This window comes from Myodes glareolus, chromosome 24 (assembly GCF_982192425.1).
Source record: "Myodes glareolus chromosome 24, mMyoGla1.1, whole genome shotgun sequence".
Taxonomy (NCBI): Eukaryota; Metazoa; Chordata; class Mammalia; order Rodentia; family Cricetidae; genus Myodes; species Myodes glareolus.
In genome coordinates, this window is record NC_142049.1 from 9,342,468 (window position 1) to 9,364,082 (window position 21,615).

General features: G+C 44.7%; 2 long non-coding RNA genes across 2 annotated transcripts; one reads left to right on the top strand and one right to left on the bottom strand.

The window, feature by feature from the left end:
• Window positions 1–1,342: 1,342 nt before the first annotated feature.
• LOC125400998 (uncharacterized) lies at window positions 1,343–9,986 on the bottom strand. The gene is made up of 4 exons (XR_007232171.3): window positions 9,515–9,986; window positions 6,783–6,943; window positions 2,610–2,747; window positions 1,343–1,658 (listed from the first exon to the last, which is right to left on the bottom strand). It is a non-coding gene; the product is annotated as an uncharacterized LOC125400998 (long non-coding RNA).
• On the top strand, window positions 9,750–17,643 carry LOC146889866 (uncharacterized). The gene is made up of 2 exons (XR_014999606.2): window positions 9,750–10,189; window positions 15,918–17,643. It is a non-coding gene; the product is annotated as an uncharacterized LOC146889866 (long non-coding RNA).
• Window positions 17,644–21,615: the final 3,972 nt, after the last annotated feature.

Below are 21,615 nucleotides of genomic sequence, written 5' to 3' on the forward strand. Positions count from 1 at the left end.
ACTTGGGAATCCAGCTAAGGTCGTCAAGGCTGACAGTAAGCACCTTGACCCTCTGAGTCACCGTCCCAGTCCCTAACCACACTTTACGTAGTCCCTCCTTATCCACAGGTCTACAGTTCTAGCTGACCACGTTCAACCACAATCTGAAAATACTAAACGGAAAATTGCAGGGAAAAAACTCATTCACTAGTTTTAAACTGCACTCTCTCAAACATGGTAACACTGTAGCGCTTTGTCACACCCAGGAGTGATCATCACTTTATCTAGCACACCACTCTGAATATACTCCCTCCCCCTCATCTGCATAGTAGTGATCTGAGCACAGTGCTTGTGTTCAAACATCCCTATCTTACTTAGCAACAGCCCCCAAGGGCAGGAGCGGTCACGCTGCTAACTCAGTTCTGCTGAGCTGATGTTAAAAAGCGCCTCCTTTTGGTGAAAAGATATAAGTCCAATAAAACATTTTGAAAGATAGAGGTATTTGTATAGTTTTTATTACAGTCTATTATAATTGTTTTATTACTGTTGCTGATAACCTGTTACTATGCCTAATTTTCATATTAAACATTTTAGAGATAAGCAAGCTTAGAGTTTGGTACTCTCCGGTTTCTGGCGTCTACTGGCTCTTAGGACATATTCCCCTCTGGCGAAGGAAGATGGATGTAAACTTGCCACTGAGGGCAATTTCCCTACTGGATTCTAATTGTTTGCATGTCTGTTTTCAGGGGCCTGAGATACTGAGAACGGAGCTTTCCCAAAATGAAACCAAGAAGACAAGGAGGTGGTCCTCAACTTATGATGGGGCTATATCCCAATAAACCTGTTAGAAATGAAAATACTGTAAATCAAAGTGAATTTAACACACCTCGCCTTCCAAATCGCATAGCTTAGCAATGTAATTCGTTTTCCAGCATGCTCAAGACACTGTATTGGTTGCTTACCCTTATGACTGTGTAAGTAACAGTATGTATGGCAGCCACACACACTTGGACAACAGTGAGAATAGTGTGGTATATATCAGTAGCCTGGGAAAGGAGCAAAGTTCAAAGTCCATCTGAACTGTATGTGGATCTCCTCAAGATCATCACAGGGCTGAGAAATTGTAAATCAAGCTGCCATGTCAGGTACTGTGTGTGTGTGTGCGTGTGTGTGTGTGCTCATTTATTCAAGCAACCGCTCACACCGTTGTGGAGAGTCTCGGAATCTAAGATCTGCCAATGAAGCCCAGCAGGCTGGTCTTGGAACGGTTAACATTCCCACCCTGAGGCTATCTGCTGGCAGCCTTCCTTCACTCTCTTCAGGCCATCACCTTGTATAAGAGATCCACTCACATTACAGAGGATAACCTGTTTTACCCAAAGTCCATTTATTTAAAGATAAATTATGTCAAGAAACACTTTCACCGAAATACCCAAAGTAGTGTTTGATCAAATATGTGGACACTGTGGCCCACCTAAAGTTGACACAGAAGATCCATACTGTGGGCTTTATCTCTTTGCTCCCGACATCCTCAGCACCCAGGAAGGACTTCGTTAAAATGGCAGCTGTTGAATGAATGATGTCCAATAAATACAGAAGCGTCCCTGGAGGACTTGAAGCATCTAGTCTGGTATGGCGTGGGCATTTTCTTTCTTGATTTGTCAGCGTAAATCTGAAAGCTGGTAAAACGGTGCCAGTGTTCCAGTTAGAGAGTAATGGATAAATAATGTGGGTCCATTGTGGGGGAATAGCTAAGGAAAAAAAAACTAGTAAAGAGAAAACTAAAGAACTGGGAGATGCAAGTCCTTGCTGCACACCTGATGACCTACGTGTGATCTCTGGAACCTATGTAAAAAGCCAGATGTGCTGGCACACATCTGTCACCCCAGTTACAGGCAATATGGGAAGCAGAGACAGACAAATCAGCCAGAAGCTCAGATGCACAGTACGATGGCAGAAACAAGAGAGACTCTGCATCTACGCAAAGTAGAGAGAACAGACTGAACAAAGGTTACCTTCTGCTAGCCACATGCCCGCATAGGAGCTGCCAGTAGGGAGAGGGTTAAAGCTATAGGCTACCCTATAAAAACTACGTGGGCGCTCTGATAGAAAGGATGCAACGAATAATCTCCACTCAACAGGAAGTCGAGATATTACCGACTCATCTCTAAATTTGCAACCCTGGCTTAGTGAGCCTATCAGACAACTTATGAAAAACGCTAAGAAGAAGGCAAAGTCTTCTTGTTGTCTGCCTTGTTGGCTATGCTACGACTCTAACAAACACAGCCTGAAGATGCAGTTGCGGAATTCAGAAGTGTCTCAAGTTCAACACTTACATGGTAAGCGATGCCACTTTCAGTATTTAGGAAAGATGGAGGTGTGACAAAAAAACGAGCAGTTGATGAGAGAAAAACATTTAGTCACAAGGTTGTGATTTTATTCGCGGCCTGTTTTTATTCATCCATCCACCTGCTCATTCCCTTGACAATGTTTAAGGACTATGGTAGGCACTATATGTAAAAAAATCAATTCAAAAATTCAAAACTCTTGATACAAAAGGATATGAAGAAAAGAACCAATGACTACCTGCAATGTCATACAGACCACAATAAAGAAAAAGTGTCACCTACCAGACAACTCTAGAGTCACGAGCCAGAGCGACAGGTGAAACGTGACTACTGCTCCCAGAGATGTCCTTCAGATGTCCTTCAGATGTCCTTCAGATGTTCTTCAGCGGTCGTGATGGTGCTGATGTTATCAAGGAAGACCTGTTCACAGACAGAAGAGACTCCTTTACACGATGGTGTTAACCTGGGTTTTAGAAAACAAGTAGAGCTGTCTGAATGGAGGAAGGGAAGAGAGAGATAAACTCCATTGGAGACGTGTTGACCATCATTAAATAAGATTTATTCTTCAGCTAGAATTACTTAATCACAAACATGCTATGTCTCCTTTCTGTCAGTGCCCGTCATTCTTTTTAGATATTATTTTAGGTTTTAAATTTAGATCTAAATATTTGATATCTAACTATTAGATATCGTTTTTTAAGATATTAAGGAAACTCAATTTAGTGAAGAGAAATTGTCGTGACTCTCAATAAACAGAACACTAGTACTGTATTCATCCTGCGGAATCTACAAACTGGAAGTGTAGGTGAGAACAAATACATCTTAAGAATCATAAATATGGGGCTGGAGAAATGGCTCAGCGGTTAAGAGCATTGCCTGCTCTTCCAAAGGTCCTGAGTTCAATTCCCAGCAACCACATGATGGCTCACAACCATCTGTAATGAGATCTGGTGCCCTCTTCTGGCCTTCAGGCATACACGCAGACAGAATGTTGTATACATAATAAATAAATAAATATTTTTAAAAAAAAAAAAGAATCATAAATATGGCTTCCATGACCATCGTGGACAAGGTACTTTATAAGTAATGTCATGAGTCCCTAGAAAAACCTCACTGGTGTTTCTATGTGCAGAAGAGGCAGATGAGATTTCCTGCCCAAAGTCACAACGACAGTAGATAGAAGACTTGTATCTGTCTAATAAGAAGGCTTTGTCTTGAGGAAATGAACCAACAACAACAACAAAAAAAAAGCAGTAAAACTTTGAGAAATTGTGCTAAGCTCTCTGGCTTCTCTTCCACTGGTTCTGCAGGACAGGCTCCTCTAACTTCCCAGGGTCCAATTGCTACTGCGGAAACTCCCACCCTCCTCAGAAGAAATGACACCGCAGCCCTGAACTTGGGTCCTTCCATGCCTGTCTCATGAGGCACGTTTCCTAGACACATTTCCAACACCACACACACAGACACGCACTCATGTGATGAATTTTATTACTGGTAAGAATTACACAAGTATATCTCACTTTCCCTGACATACAGTGCAAGCCTAGCGGGGAAATAGTTCAACAATTCGAAAGCATGAATAATAACCTTGGTATTGGACCACAACCCCTCCGGGCATAAACAGCTAAAAGAAACTCTTTCTGTAACCTTTTTTTATTTATTCTTTGTGTCTTTCACATCATGCATCTCAATCCCATTTATTTTTTGTCCCTTCATGTCTGCCCTCTGCCCTTGCAACCTCCTCCCCCCGAAAAAAGTAAAATAAAATAACATTTGATAGAGGAAAAAGAGGAAGGGATAAAAAGGAAAAACCTCCTGGAAGCGGCAGTGTGACGCAGTGAGTCACGCAGCAAACCCTTTTGTCCATATATCTTTATGTGCAAGTGTTCATTGCAAAGAGTCATCGGTTTGGTTCAGCCTCCGGTTTCTGCTGCACTGCTGGTGTGGGGCCCTCATTTGTACTCCTCTCCGTTATCCTGTTGTTGCCCTGCGTCATGAAGATCCTACAGTTTGGGGTGTGTAGGACCAGCCCCTTCATGTGCTCCAAAAGATCACAGATGGGATGGATGTTGGGGTAGGCCAACTCACAGTCCCGGACCTGGGTAGTTGCAGGATTGGTCAGTCAGTCAGCTCTCCCCTGTCTTCACCACCAGGGTGATCTCTCCTGCACTGCACTTGCTAGTTCACCCCTTGCAGTCAAGAGCAAGGGGCGGGGCCAGTTCTTTGGCTTTTATGTCCTTGTGGGAGGGGGGTGTCGCTCTCCCCCACACACACATTCAGGGCCAGCTCTACTGTGTAGCTCAGGCAAGGTGTAGGTGTTGTGGAATATTACTTTAACTAGGCAAATATGTGTTACATTTGTTTATGTTGCAGGATATTGCTTGAATTATGTAAAGGTGTGCTGCTTTTGTTTATGCTGCCTTTGCTTAATTATGTAAAGATCCACTGCTGTTTCACCTTGTCTGCCTAAGGTACCTGATTGGTCTAATAAAAAAACCGAACGACCAATAGCTAGGCAGTACAGTGTAGGTGGGGCTGGCAGGCAAAAAGAATAAGTAGGAGGAGAGAGAAGAAGAGAGAAAAGAACAAGAGAGAAAGAGAGAGAGCGGCCTGGGGCTAACCAGCCACAGTCAGCCAGACACAGAGCAAGCAGAGAAAGTGGGCCATTCAGAAGGAAAGAAAGGAAAAAAGCTCCAAGGCAAAAATGTAGATGAAGAGAAACAGGTTGATTTAAGTTAGAAGAGCTAGCAAGAAATGAACATAAGATAAAGTTAAGCATTCGTAACTAATAAGAAGTCTCTTTCTCTACTTTCCTGAGTGCTGAAGCTGGCAAGGGGCAGGGTCAGCGCCCTCGTCCACCTCAGATGTGGGTGGGGGGAGGGCATCTTTTCCTCACCCTCACCAACACATGGCAGATAAAGGAGGTGTGGCCAGTTATTCCTCTCTCAGACCCTCGGGGGGCGCTCACCTGATCCTCTGCCGACAGGATCAGCTCTACCCTGCTGAGGAAGGGAGGAGCAGGGTCCGCTTTCCTGAGTGCTGCAGCTGGTGAAGGGGCGGGTCAGAGATGGGGCAAAGCGTAAGGCGCATCTCTCCCAGGCTCACACTGCTGCTTGCTCTCCCATGCTCACAGCTTCGAAGCTGGCTGACCCACACTTCCGTGCAGTGACATATTGTTTGTGTTTTAACAAGTAAAGCTTGCTTGAAGATCAGAGCACAGAGCTAATAGCCAGACCGGTGGTGACTTATACCTTTAATCTCAGTACTTGGGAGTCCCACGCCTTTAATCCCAGTGCAAGGGAGGTGGAGACAGGAAAGACTATAAAGCAGGAGGAGAGAGGAGCTCAGATGTAGTCTGAGGTGTGGGGGAGACAGTTGCAGACTGAGAATGCTCTCTGAGGTGCAGTCTGTGCATGCAACCTGAGGACAGGATCGCCCTTTCAGCCTGAGGATTTGGTGGAGGTCCAAGGTCTCTCTAGTGACTGACTGAACTGCTTCTCTGATCTCTCAGTTTTCACCCCTAATATCTAACTCTGGGTTTTTATTATTAATACCTATTAGAATTTGTGCTACCTCTCTGTCAACATGGTTGGCTCTATTGTGCTGCTCAGGTGAGATACAGGGCCTGCTCTCCCGAGGGCTGCAGCTGGCAAGGGGCAAGGCAGCTCTTCCACCTGCCTCAGGCATTGGGGGTAGGAGAGGGATATCTCTCCTGCCAATGCCACCCTTGGCAGATAAGGAATGGGGCCAGATCTCCCCTGCTTTTGTTCTCCTGCGCCCCCTTCAACAAGGTCAGCTCCATTATGCTGCCCAGAGAGAAAGGACCTGCTTTCCAGAGTGTTGCCCTGGAAAAGGGGAGGGCCAGCTTCTTCGCTAGCTGGAGACATTAGGGGCAACGGGGGACATCAACGTTCCCTCACCTCCAGCACCACACCACAGATGAGGGAGGCAGGCACCAGCTATATCCCTCTCACTCCTCAGCGCAGGCTTGCCCACGCCCTGTCTACAGGGTCAACTCTACTGGGCCGCCCAGGAGAGGCCCAGGGCCCATTCTCCTGAGCGCTGCAGCTGGTGAGGGGTTGGGTCAGGTCCCCCACGTGCTGCAGGTGTTAAGTGACACCAGCACATGACAAATGAGAGGGATATGACTCGCTCTTTCAGTCTCACACCAGTAGGACTAGCTTGCCCATGTCCCCTCCCGACAGGATCAGCTATTGTCCTGCCCAGGTGAGGTGTGGGACCCTTCTCTCCCGAGTGCCTCAAGACGAGTTCTTCCTAGTAGAGTAGTCAGTGGTGGTGGGGCTAACTCTGTACAGCCCCATCCCCTCTGCTTTCAGCTCTTCAGATATGCCTCTGTCTACAGGAAATGAGTCTCTCTCTCTCTCTCTCTCTCTCTCTCTCTCTCTCTCTCTCTCTCCTCCCTCCATCCCACTGTACATTTGCACATTTGCTCACCATAATAGTGCCCTGTCTGCCTCGGCAACTTATGACACGGGTAAGGTCTATGCTTTCTTCTCAAAGCACCGGGCAGGCCTTTGTATGGGTCTCTTTGGCCCATTCTTCAGTTAGTCATGGCAGTGAACAGGAGCATGCTTCCTCGTTGCCTGAAAGAAACTCTAAAACAAACAAACAAACACCCTGAACTCTTGCTTCAGCAAAAGGAACTCTGAAGTGCAAGCTTGGACAAGAACACGCCCTCCCAATGAATACCCATAAAGAGATGTATTTTAAAGAATGCGTGAGACCAGTAGGCTGGACACCAGAATAGAATTGACGCACCCAACTTAAGTGATCGTTGGAAGGTGGTTGGAAAATACTTAAGAAAGGGATGGGAAGGCAGACATCCTGTTTCTTTGTTTTCCTCATGGCCTCCAACAGATTAGATGAGTTTCTCATACTGCAAAGGGCAACCTGTACTCTAAATCTACCAAATTAAATGCTATTCACATCTACAAAGTATCTTCCCTTGAAGGGACACACAAGATCTCACTTCTTTCTAAAGATCCATAAGCAGTTAGTGCTTGAGTCTTTTCTTTCATGGTGTGGCCTCTAGTAAATTGCCCGTATTCCTGCAAATAATCTCTCATTCACTCCTATAAGCTACCCTAAAGAAACCTGTTCGGTCAAAAGCCAAAACTCCAACAAAGAATGCATGAAAACAGAAGGGGGACAAGTTGGGACAAAGGAAATGAGTTGATGATAGTGGAGAGGGACAGTAGGGTAAAAAGATACGAATGTTTAAAAATATATGTGTATGTCATAATGAAACCCCTGTCATATATAATTAATATGCTAATGAATGGCCCTGGGCAAGGGCCAGCATAGAGGCACAAGCCTCTTGATCACTGGACTTGGGAGGTACAGAGAGGAGGATCTCTGTGTACTGATCTACACAGAGTTCCAGGCCAGTGGAGCTCCACAGTGAGACCCTGCTTCAAAGGGAAAACATTCATCAATAGAAAGGGGGACAGGCTACTCCTTCCCAGAAATATGCATATTAGTATTTGACCAACAGCTAGATGTTACAGTTGGACTAAGTGAATTGATTAAACTTACTTTCCTACCCTCTATATTGTAAATCTCAATAGAGAACAGTTTGTCCTTACTTGTGCCCCAGTAAAAAATGCAGACACTTCTGGATCCTTTTTCCTTCTTCACCTACTATACCAAGTCCTAAAAATATTGACAAATATTTCTTTTAAGATATTTATTTATTATGTATGCAACGTTCTGCCTCCGTGTATGCCTGCATGCCAGAAGAGGACAACAGATCTCATTGAAGATGGCTGTGAGTCACCATGGCAGCTCAACAGGCCTGAGAGTCTTTTCTCCCCAGTTCTTAGCACTTACATAGCCTTGGGGAAGAAGGGGGCCTTGTGAATGGGTAGTTTTAGGGGCTTCCTGTGACTTCTGAGTTGTTTCCTTCCTGAGTTTTAACAAGCCTCCCTTCGGTGGAATATTTTAACTTAGTATTTCCTGAGCCTTAACCAGCCTCTCACCAAGCTGGGTTGTTTCAGCTTGGCAGGAATTGCTGACTAATAACCACCTACCATTGTACCTGACATATAAGGGGCATCCAATCTGAAGATCCGTTGCATAAATTATCATTTAAGCCATTAAACTTGATCCTCACGTCAAACATCCTCTCCATTCTTCTTGTACTTAAGGTTTTCAGCTAGGTAAATAAATTCTCTTCGGCACAATCTTCTACTTTTAAATATTTCCTTTCTTCCACAACCATCCCTACCCTAATGCTTACGTTGTGAGTATGTTACATCAGAAACATAGACAAACACATTTGTGTCTTACTGGTGTGTTAGAATCTACTGAGTAACAATAAATTCACAATGCATGATAGCTTTGATGTCAGCAATTTGCCAGGTACTCTTCACTTTCCTTGGGAATCGGAATCAGCCCAAGACAAACAGGTTCTTTTATTCCAGTCTTAATTACTAATAATAACGCTGAGATCACATATGACATAACACATAGTAAATCCGAGTGTGTGTGTTGGGGCGGGGGGTTGCAGAATGGCTCTCTAAGGGGTTAAGAGGCTACCACAGACTTGGAGAGGTTTTAGAGGTCCTGAGAATTATGGAGGATGACAGAAATACAGAGAGAGTTTATATTGTTAAGATTGGGAACCACAGGGAACTGGGGGTTTTGCCGAGGAAGCTGCTGCAGCCCTGCCATAAAGCAGGGTTGCAGGGTCAGAGTTAAGCTGGAGGGTCAAAGTGAAGCAAAGAAGAAGACTAGGTGTGGACGAACTAGTCGGAGGACCAACCAATAGCAGCTCCAGACTGGCAAGTAGGAAGACTGGCAGATAGCAATTCAAACAGACAGTAACCAAGCCAAGCAGAAGCACCTGGGAGAGTCAGAATTCTCTGCCGTAGGTTTCTTGATGCCAGGGGGCAAGGGGCAGGTTGGTAGTGGCCATCACTATATCACAGCTAGGTGCCCTCCTCTTTGTGGGGTCTGGGTAAGGCAGTTACTGCCTTTTCTTGGTCTGCAGTGTCTGCTAAGTTCTTGTACCTGATTTCCTTGGCACTTTTTTCCCATGACAATATGCCCCTACAATTCCAATTTTCCCTGATAAATTTAGAGAGTGACACACTTTCCGCTCCTAGAAATAAGTCATTTATCAGTCTGTGCTATACGGGTGGTACCAGTCAGGTGATGCCAATTACCTGTCGTCCAGAGCCATCCCCTATCCTCAAAATGTAGTCAAAGCTGCTTATAAAATGAAGTCCCAGAGTAAGCTCAGGCTGGAACACCACCTTTAAACACAACAGGACTCAGCCTGATCTCAGCGCTTAGCCCGGTAATAACTAGGTTCTTTTGCTTGTGAGGTTCTAAAAATCTGAATCAAAGCTTTTCCATGTCCAGACTTCTCCCTAACCCTGATGTAGTGAACCGTGAAAATCACGCGGAGCGAATCTGGGTCGACTCTGCCCAGGGGCAATGGAGCGCTTGTCTTCTGTGATTAACCTGCATCCATCTCAGGCAGGCACGCATCCACACTCTCCAGGGGGATTATACTTTCAGCCGTATGATCAGAAGACGAATGAGCACAGATGCGTTAGATGGAGGAAAGCAAATCCTGAAGTCGGAAGTCCACGGTGTCCCGTGAGACCGGAGTGAAGCCAGAACTCGCTGGGATGACTTAAGTCAAGAGAAACTGGTTTTCCTCCACAACCAAGAAGAAACGGCTCACACTGAGCTAAAAGCTCACGGGTGCCTGTTAAGTGAGAAGCGCCTTTACATCAAGGATCTTTACACAGAGTTCTGGGCTCCATTCACAGTTAAAGCCCGAAGTTCCCTGTGAAGTCCACCAAAGTGGATCTGTTCCACCTTGAGTAAAGGTCAGAGAGTTCAGCCCTATTCTTGCTCCTTAAGGTTATGACAGGAGGTTTGGTCCAGGGTGTGGCTATTAATAGGATGTTTTGACTTAGGCTGTGGTTACTTTATGTTTTGGGTATTCAGAAGGTAATTACTTTGTTGTCGTTTGTATCTTGGTAAAGAAGTCTTTTGCCTTCCCCCTCCTTTTTGGATTGAGGTATTTAAAGGCATGAGAAATAATCACGAGGCCGATGACAGTATTTACTGGACGCCCTGGGGGCGAGGCCGATGACAGTATTTACTAGACGCCCTCCGGACTCTATGTGTTGTCTGTTTCTTTCTTGATCCACACTCTGCCCCCCAAGCACCAACAAGTATGTCAGGTGGGACTCAGCAAGTCCCACAGCTGAATTTTCACCTTCATGCCTTATTTCTCCTTTCCCTTTGATGGTAACTTGCCTTTAAATCCAAGATCAACTGCCTAAGACTGAGGGACAAGTGTGGTTTCCAGGGTGACCTTTGGTTCCTCTTGGCCTTCCGGAATAAGCATAAGAATGGAACAGCACAGGCTTTGGAGTCAACAGGCCAGGGCGTGAGTCCCACTCACCAGCTGAGTTGCCTTGGACAAGCGGCTGAAATCTCCAAGCCTCTGTTTCTTAATGGGTTTAGTATCTAAGCCAAAGAGGTAGTTTTGCTTATTAAAGGAGGTTTGTTTTTTTTTTAAAGAGTAGTATTAGCAGTATGGTTCATCCTCTTTCCCTAACTGTCCCAGAAAGTCAACCATACCCTCCACGGTATCATGGCTCAGACTGGAAAGTGCTTAGCTTGGGTCCTTATTGACTCCTCAGAGAGCACCATTGCATTACGCTCAAGAGAGTTTCAAGAGCTTGGGCACTTGTGTCTTCCTCTCTGAGCGCGCTATTCACCTTAGGGCTCTTGACTGCCAGATGAGGTCCCTACCCTGATTTGACAGATGAGAAGGAGATATCCCCCTCACAGACAGTTGAAATCCAGGATTGATGGATATCTAGTGGCCATTCTCTTGATGTTGTTTAAATGACAGCCTGGAGAGTCTTCTCAAGGTTTCTAGTGATAAATCACAATTTTTAAAAAGATCAATACTCAGGGAAGAGGTCATGACATTAACCATTACTTTTCTCAAAGAGAAAAATGGTTTCTGTATTGATTCCGGTCAGTGGGCTCTTGTAAAAGCGGTCTAAGATCAATTCTTTCTCCCTATCTTCCTGTGCCATGGAAATATTTTCTACAACACTCCTGTTTTCATCTTTACATTGCTTTTCATAATTCAGCATAGTATTCAAAGGATTTAAATATCGTGTGATTTAACCCAAATTTGTATACCAAAAGAAACTGAGATTCAGAGAGAACAAAAAGTTTGACAGAAGGGTATAGCTGTCAGAGCCAGATGGTCATAACACCAGACAAATGACAAACAGGTATTTCTTTCTTTTTCTTTTAGGCTTTAGGGGTGTGTTGCTTTGAATGAGATGTCCCCCGCAGTCTTGAGCATTTGAATATTTTGTCCCCAGTGGGCAGATTTAGGAGGTGTGTCTTTGCTGGGGAAAGATGTCACCGAAAAAAAGTCATTGATGTCTCAAGTCTATTCACAGTTCACTCTTTTTGCTTGTGTTTATGATTCAAGATGTGATCCTTCAGCTTCCAGCTTCCAACTCCAACTATCATGTCTGCCACCTGCTGTTGGAGTAGGGAGCCGCTTGTTAGGTCCTGGCTGCTTAGCCCCAAAATAATCACAAAGAAACCATATTAATTAAATCACTGCTTGGCCCATTAGCTCCAGCTTCTTATTGGCTAGCTCATATTAATTTAACTCATTTCTAATAATCTGTGTATTACCACGTGGCTGTGGCTTACCAGCTAAAGTTCCCAGCATCTATCTCTGGCGGCTCCATTGCTTCTCTCTAACTCCGCCCTCCTTCTCCCAGCATACAGCCTAGCTTTCCCTGCCTAGTTCTGTTCTTCCCTGCCATAGACTCAAAGCAGTTCTTTATTCATTAACCAATAAAAGCAACACACAGACGGAAGGACCTCCCACATCCACCTGCTGCTATGCTATCCCCGCGGTTATGAATCCTAACACTCAAGTGCAAGCCCGAATAACCCTTCCTTTCACAAGCTGCCTGGTTCATGATGTATCACAGCAATAGAAGAGTAACTAATATGACTTTGTCTTCTGCTGTCATTTTTGGTTTGTTGGTTGGTTCATATATTCATCCATCCATTCATTTGTTCATTTGTTTTGGTATTAAGGATGGAACCAGGGTCTTGCCCATGCTGGGCAGATGCTCTACCACACATCTACATCACCAAATTCAAACATCTCCTACCAATGTGATAACACCACACTGTAGAAGCCACTAAATGGTACTATGATACTATACTTTAGACTTTCTTTTGTGTAGAATCTGTCACACATCAATTTCCCTACTCCTTCAAGTGGGTCCATGGCCAGCAGCCTCGATTCTATCAGAGAACTTATTGGAACTCAAATCTCACATACCATCCAGAAGTACTAAATTAGAGACCCTTAGCAACATAAAGTATGATAACTGTACAGGTGTGGTGGCACACGCCTTTAATCCCATCACTTGGGAGGCAGAGGCAGGTGGATTTCTGTGAATCTGAGGCCAGCCTGGTCTACAGAGTGAGTTCCAGAACAGCCAGAACTGTATGATGGAGAGATTCTGTCAAACAAAAAATAAAGGGGTAGAGAGAGAGAGGGGAGGGAGGGAGGGAAGAAGGAAGGAAGGAAGGAAGGGGAAGGGGATGGAAGGGAAGGGAAGAAAAGGGAAGGGAGAGAAGAAAGGAAGAAAGAAGAAAGAAAAACTTAGTCCTTGGGAACTTCCTAAAATCACATAGTTGTTCATAATAAGCCACATTCAACTCTTATAAACTATTCTATGGTCACATAGTTCAGGTCACTAGTTCCTTTAAACCAGGTTTATTCTTTCTGATAAGTAACTGATCTGTTGATTTTGTTTATGAAAATTCACTCCTATCATGCGACCTCCATAGAAAGCTTTATTGATTCCTTTTAAAATCTCACTCTCTGCCCTTCACACATACCTTCTAGAAGAAAATTAGCTCTCCCTCATTAACCAAAGTCTATCACCTTAGAATATAAGGTGATATATTATAGGAGGAGGTGACCAAGGTTTGATACGATCACTCCCTCGAGAGAGGGAGCAGAAAGACGCCGCCTGTGGATTGTGAACACCATGTGATAATAATCACCCAGGTCCCGTCTCTAAGCAACAGAGAGCACGGGGAATAATTACAGGCTCTTGCTTTCATATTGCATTCAACACTTTTCAAAGCATAGCCACATCCTACCAAGTCTTCCAACCATCTCAGGAGGACAAGCAGAACAAGAGCTGTGATTAATGGGAAAGGCGAAATGATTTTTCCATAGTCAAAAAGTTTGTGAGTAGTAAAACTAACTACAGTCTGATATTCTCCCCCAAAAAGCTTAGGCTAGGGCATGTCTTGTGCTATTCTTAGGGATGTTCTGCCCAGCAGTCAGTGCCTGAACGCGGATGAGCTGGAGGTCAGCTGAGAACAAGACCGGCACACAAACCCATCAGCGTCAGGAAGTATGGGGAGGACCAGATGGAGAAAAGGGTGGGAAAGGGTTCCCAGGTCAAACACATACAACTCCATTCTTTTTTTTCTTTTACCTTTTTTAAATTGATTTTTATTGAGCTCTACACTTTTCTCTGCTCCCCTCCCTACCTCTCCCCTCTCCTTCAATCCTCCCCCAAAGTCCCCATGCTCCCAATTTACCCAGGAGATCTTGTCTTTTTCTATTTCCCATGTAGATTAGATCCATGTATGTGTCTCTTAGGGTCCTCATTGTTGTCTAGGTTCTCTGGGATTGTGATTTGTAGGCTGGTTTTCTTTGTCTTATGTTTAAAACCCACTTATGAGTGAGTACATGTGATATTGTCTTTCTGGGTCTGGGTTACCTCACTCAAAATGATGTTTTCTAGATCCATCCATTTGCCTACAAATTTCAAGATATCGTTATTTTTCTCTGTTGTGTAGTATTCCATTGTGTAAACGTACCACATCTTCCTTATCCATTCTTCATTTGAGAGGCATTTAAATTGTTTCCAGGTTCTGGCTATAACAAAAAATGCTTCTGTGAACTTAGTTGAGCACATGTCCTTGTGGCACGATTGAGCATCCTTTGGATATATACCCAAAAGTGGTATCACTGGGTCTTGAGGAAGGTTATTTCCTAATTATCTGAGAAATCACCATACTAACCTCCAAAGAGGCATCCAAACACCAGTCTTTTACTGACTAAATTTGAAGACTCAACGTATTTTTGTTGTTGTTGTTGTTGTTGTTGTTGGGGTTTTTGTTTTGTGTGTGTGTGTGTTTGTTTTCCAGACAAAGAGAAAATTTTAATCAGGTATTCACAAACGCACTGAAATTCTCAAGAACAGCTGTATAATTTTCCACACCTAATTTTCTGAGAAATTGCCATGCAGCCATCCAAAGGGGCTGGACCAGCTTGCATTCCACCAGCAATGGGGATGAGGCCAGACTCTGAGACCCCACCCTTCCTCTGCTTTCCAGAACTGCATGGCAGTGTGTGAGTAGGCAACCCAGAAGCTGGCCAGAACCTACAAACGACGGAGTGGAACAAGAGTAGTTAACTGAGCCAATCTGATTTTCTTTCTGGAACTAGATCAGAGAACAATTTGAGAAAACGAGGGGATGTCATGCTGTCGAGTCGTCACTTGCTGTCACCTTCATCCCTGACTGAGTCTCCGTTCTTCTCTGCCCTGATTTCACATGTGGGTGCACCACTAGGGTGCCTTACTCTCTGGCTTCTGCCTGGGTTCACAGGCAGCCAATGGACAACTGGCAGGAGGTTGGAAATGAAAGAGAAAAAATCCATGGTATTTATTCTCTCACAGCCCCCATCTCTCCCTCCTATACGCTTTTTGGCACTATCACCCATCCGCTATAATTACGGTTGTCCTTGGGTAGCTCTAGGCTCTAAGATTGCCATTTCCATGGGCCCAGCAGTGATAATTGCTTGCAGGTATTGCCAGTGCCTTTGTCCACACTTCTGCAAGCAGTCTCTTCATCAAAAGATGCTTTTTAAACCCCAGGTGAATGGCTCCATGGTTAAAAGCAGCTGTTGCTCTTGCAGAGGACCCAGGTCAGTTCACAGCACCCGCCATTCATATTATCAGCTCCAGGAGATCCAACCTCCTCTTTGACCTTCAGGGGCACCAGACAAGCCTGTGGTACATATATATACATGTATGCATTCAGGTAAAACACGTGCACATATAAAATAATCTATAAAAATCCCAGCTAAGGAATGCTATTGGGATCTAAACTGATCCAAACACAAAGAGACAGGGAAAAGTCAACGTTAGTGGTGTAACAAAGCCTGTCTCCTAAGGCACTGGATTCTCCGGGTCTCTGCATTTCAATTCTATCCTACTGATAAATCTCTCTCATCCACAAAATCGGGCCTTATTGTTTAAGTTCCCCCTGGACTCCAGAGCTGAGATTACTACACAGCTGTTTTCCTTCTGGTCACGTGTCTCTTCAATAAATGTCCCATGATACCTTGGGCATGGAGGCACATACCCGTGATCCCAGCACATGGGAGATTAAGCAGGAGGGAAGTGAGTTTGAGGCCGACCAACACTACAACACAAGACCATGTTTCTTTCTTTTTTTCAGATTCCTGTTCTCTCGTTCTCAACAGCACCTGCAATGGCTTGAAGCTGGCAGGCAGGTGCTTACTATTGGTCCTGGCCTAGAGAGCTGCCACACCATTCGGGAAGGCTTCATCGCAACCTGAACTAGCCTGGTGCTCGCCTCCATCCGAAGGAAGAGAGGAGCTCTCTCTTTGGATATGGACTCAGCTGTCAACCCAGAAACACTTCAGAATCCCCAGTTAGGCAAAACAAATGAAGGAGGGGCACTATATATCCCTTTATTATAATGGAATCTCTTACAACCTCCCTTTGTGATGTAAGGAGTAGCCTCACTGTTCCTCTTCCTATGAAGAGAACTCTCCCTGTAATGTCCTTCAGAGTCATATTTTTCCACAGCCTCGCATACTTGACACACAGACTAAACTTCTCAAACTCCTGTGGTTCTTTTGTGTCCTGATTTCATTAACATTTTTAAACTCCGCTGTTACTAAATTTTCTATTCTTACACCTGTTCGCATATTTTATCTGGAAGGCAACCTGCCACTGAGCATTGACCTGGAAAATGAAAGCCCAAAACTAAAAAATAAACTAAGAATCTGGAAAGAGCTAAAAATAATTTCAATAGCTGTTGAGAGGTATTTCATCATCACAGGGGGACTAGCCACCTTCTCAGTTCTTTCTAGTTTTAAGACTCTTTGGAAGGCCCTGAGCAGTGGTGAACGCCTTTAATCCAAGCAATTTGGGAGATTGAGCCTGGTAGACCTCTGTGAGTTCAAAGCCAGCCTAGTCTACCTATCAAGTTCCGGGACTGCTAACGCTAAAAGAAGCGACCCTGTCAAAAGAAAGAAAAGGAAGGAAGGAAGGAAGGAAGGAAGGAAGGAAGGAAGGAAGGAAGGAAGGAAGAAGAGGGAGGGAGGGAGGAAGGAGAGGGAGAGAGAGAGAGAAGACATTTGCCTGTCTTCCCAGTGATGGAGATTGAGAGTACCGCTAGACTCCTACTTGACACATCATCCTCGCCTAGTCTATAAAGCTACTTGTCCTGAGACAAGAATGGCATTTTCCTTCTAACCACCCCTGTGTTATTTTGAGGGACTACCAGTGTCCCCAAGTGCAGGGACTCCTGGTTCAGACCCTAAACACCACGATTCATCCGGGAACCATTGCTGTATAAGGAAGCTTGAGTTTTCCCATGTCTTTCCTGCAGGCTTCCCGGCAGCTCAGCTGCGGCACACACTGGGAAGTACAGCCCAGCTGCGGCACATAAGAAAACAGCTCACCCAGGCTACTCTTCCACATTTGGTATAGAGGACAAAGGCACAATTTCCCAAACCTCCAGTCACCTAAACCGTGAGCATGATTTAGCTCCGCTAGTCAGATGGGATGGTTTGAGACCTAAGTTCAGAGCTGAGTCGGATGGGGAAAGAGACGCAGCATGAGCCCGCAAGTATTTCATATGAATCAGAATTGAGCTTGCTTCCAGACTGGGTGAAAGCCATAACTCTGCAGCGCGATTTCAAACAGCCATTCCTAAAAGCTCAGTTTACCTTCTGCTTCTTTGTTCCTCCCAGCAGTTCTGTGTCCATAAATGCTTTTGCACAAGCTTCCCACTTAGAAATACAAGAATCTGTTCCACGTGCCTAAGTGCACTCTCTATATGATGCCTCGCAATCTCTCATATTGCTCCCACCTTGGACCTTGCAAAGTTATTCCCACAAATAAAGACTCCTACATGCTTTCTGGTGACTCGATTTACCTACGTTCGATTGTAAACTTGTTCTGCTTCGGGTCCTGGGCTAGAACCTGGAGTTATTGTCACGGATGGCTCCTTTCCCTTTTAGAGAACAACAGATACACAGTTAATGTTAGCCAGGGATTGCTAATCTAACTTCAGGTGGGAGGTGCTTCTGTTGCTAGGTTTTAGGGGCGGGGCGCTCAGATTTGGGGAGGAACACTCGACAGACATCTGTCTCGTCTCTGTTTCACGCTATCCACCGAGCACTACTATGAACATCTCCTGATTAGTGAACCAAGGACAAGTGAATGTTCTCAGAAGTGATGGATTTTAAATCTACCATGGACCAAAAGCATCATGCATCACCTGACTTCTATGAGAATAGCAAAATGCATGAGGGCTCCATTGACTGCCTGTCTCTTCCTAACAGATGTGGTCAAGCCCTGCTTACAACAGATCAAGAAGCAGTAAAATGTTACCTGCAGGCAACTGTTGGCGAGGAGAACGCTGTTTATCTTGGGAATTGTGGGGTTTAATAGCTTTACAGTCTTAGCTCTTGTTAAGGGTGACCTTCCCATATCCTCTAACATGGCATGCCGTGTCCTCCATGACTCCCTCCCTCGGATCCTCCATACTGATCCAACATAATAACACTCGGCGCTTATGGCCTATTTTTCTACCAACTGGAAAATCACAGTCTGAAACACAATAATAAAAATAACAGCATTAACCCTGATACTTTGTAGAAATAGTCTCTGTGTCAGACACCATACTGAGCCTCCAGGACTCATTTAGTCCTTACGACAACCTCAGAGGTTAGTGATCTGCTCACCCTTGTCTAAAGACAAAGAAACGGACATATGAAGCTTAAGTAACTTATTCGGCATCCCACAATTTATAAGAAAGGTTATCTGGTTCCAGACCCAATCATCTCAGTTATTAATACATCAGTTCCAGAGCTGGAAGGCAGAATATATCAAAAATGGGAAATAAGAATAATTCTGGTTACATTTAAGTCCCGTTTCCAGTAACTCCGAAAGGTAGAATGCAACCACACTGTGCAATGCAGACTCGGCTCACAAGGCCAGTTTCTATCTAGCAGTTAAACAGCGGTTGGTGAAAGGGTCTAAGCATGTACCATGTTGACCACCAGCCCCTTCCTCCTCTCAGCCTGCTCTCCCATCTCCACTGGGTGGCCAGAACAGCATTCCAGTTCCCACAGACACATCATCAAAACCCTCTAGTTGTCTTCCTCCTGCCCACAGAGAAGGTGCAGAGTTCTCCATACAACCCAGAATATCCTCCTCTAGAGTCTAGATCTTGCTCTTTATTTCTCAGTATTATTGTCCATCCTCCTCCTCCCCGCCTCTGCCTGCCAGCCTGGTTCATTCCCACAGGGCTCTACAACTAGAGGGACGGAGATGCATTCCTAGAGTCCCGTGAGCTCCTGCCACCACCTTCGTCCACGCTCTCCCCAGCTTTTCAAACATGGGCCTCAGGACTGGGGTCTGCCATAGTCCTGCTGCTTTGGTCTTTCCTATTCCCCACTCCGGAGGCAGAAACCACGACGCGGACTTCAGCATAGCCTCAAAGGACCACTGCCTACCTGATTCCCTAACACATCTTTTTGTCCCCTTGGCTTCAACTACCCTGTTACCTAACTGAAATGGCGTGTGGGAAATGCCTGCGCAGTGTCCAGAACAGAGTCATTGCTAAGCAGAAAACATAGTGACATCTCAGCACCCATTTGATGGACAGAGCAAGATAAGAGTGTGCCTTTCACAACCTTGAATATGGGAGAAATGCTTTATTCAATCCTATTTATACGGCAAGCCATATAACTGGTATACCTATGCTGGACTACTCCATCCTACCTGCAAGATTCAAGATTTGGAATCTTATAATGACTTTAAGAACTTGAGAACAAACAAGCCCAAGCTATGGAATGGAGTTCCTAAGAGTCACTGAAAACTTTTTAAGCTTGTTTGTCTATAAACTCAAATGCAGTCATAGAGCATGGTAGAAAGGCTATTTAGGTAAAGCCCTTTGCTCTAAACATGTTTCTGCAGCGTTCCTGCCGCAGAGTGTCTTCATGGATCGTCCTAAATCTACATACAGATCCTCCTCTGGGCCTCTACAAGACCCTTATTCTACACATCTGCCTTTAAGACCTTTTAGTTTTGAAGTTTAGAGAACTCTTAGTCTTTCCAATTTGTTGTTCTAAGTCCATCCTTTAAAGGTTTATTAATCAGAATATTGACAATCTGTGATTCTGGTGATTGTTACTCCCAATAAACCAACACAAAGATCCACACAATGCTTGAAGAGTCCACAGTCCTGCTGACATCCCTGTAGCTTCTGGGAGCTACTCCTGAGCCTTGGCGTTCTGGAGAAGAGAGCACCGCTTCTGAATGAAGAAGGGCTACCTTCAGGAGTGTCCACAAAAGGAGTATCCACAGAAGAGAGAGTTTCCTGTCTCAGGATACTTTTAGAGTCTGATAAATATTAGCCCCTCTCCTCTTCCCCGTCCATAACAGCTGGGAGCGCCATGATTTTCTACATTTCTAAGTCTCTTGTGTTTGGTTTCTCCACATCCTCATAGAAGCTGATAATGGAACGTTCTTTGTCATGTTTGGGTCTTCCATAAGCAAATTCTTTCTATAAGGAATTCCCAGTCCACTTCCTTCCATATCTTCTCAGGCTGTATAATTTGGCTCTGCCAATAACCATCGTTATCAGTTGAATGTTAGGTGGCAAATCTGAATGAGTCGATCAGAGTCCCTTCCCCAGCAATCTAGGATTGGGATTAAATATCATCTGAGCTAAGTGCTCCCCAGTACAATGTTCTAGTTTGCTTCCTGTCTCTATGATAAGACACTGACAAAAACAAACCTGGGACAGAAAGGGTTTAGTTAGTTTACGGCTTACGGTTTATCATCAAGAGAATCCACGGCAGGAGCTTGAAGCAGAGACCATGGAGGAAATCTGTTTATTGGCTTTCTTCCCGTGACTTGCTCAGATTGCTTTCTTATACCACTCCGGACCACCTGCCCAGGGGTACCACCATGTCCAGTGAGCCGGGTCCTTCCCCAGGCCAATCTGATTGGGGTATTTTCTCAGTTGAGGTTTCCTTATCCCATATGACTGTAGGTCACTGTAGAAATCCTAAAACCCAACAACACAGTGGGCAGCAACAGGATGGAATGTTCTTGAGGATGTTCCCACAGAATAGAAGGGAGGTCTTTCCTGTGGTCGGACAGCCCACGCACAGAAGTTGTGTAGCACTAAACAAACACGTTGTCCTTTCGGGCTTCAGTTTATGCATCTATAGAGTGGGAGAAATCCTGGCTACTAGGCATTGTTGTCTTGGAGATAAGAGTCCATATTCTAAGAGTTCCCAGCTTCTATTCCTTTAAATCCCCATGTCAATATTTGTCCCAGTGACGTAACCAGAATTAGTGAGGTAACTATAATTGGCGGGGTAACTATAATTAGTGAGGTAACTGTGATTGGTGAGTCAAGTTTTAAAGTTTCCAAAATAAAGCTAAAACCATACGAACTATGTGGCTAAGAAAAGGCTAGCTTTGGGCCAGTGAGACAACTCAGCAAGGAAAGGCACTTGTTGTGCAAACCTCTGACCTGAGTTTCATCCTGGATCCCATGGTGGAACGAGAGGACCAACCACAGAGTTGTCCTCTGACAACATACGTCATGGCACATGAAGCACACGCACACATATGTACACCAAAACAAAAAATAAATAAGCCAAAAAAAGGTTGTTTTTCTGGGAGGAGGAGAGGGAGTGGGGGGAATGGGAGGGTATTGGGAGGAGGGGAGGAAGTGGAAATTTTTATAAATAAATAAATAAATTTTAAAAAAGGTTGTTTTTCTTCATTATCTAATATCCATATATCCCCAATAGCAACAGCAAAGAGAGCTAGATCTTTCCTCAGAAAGTTTAACAGAATTATCCTAGAACCTCACAATT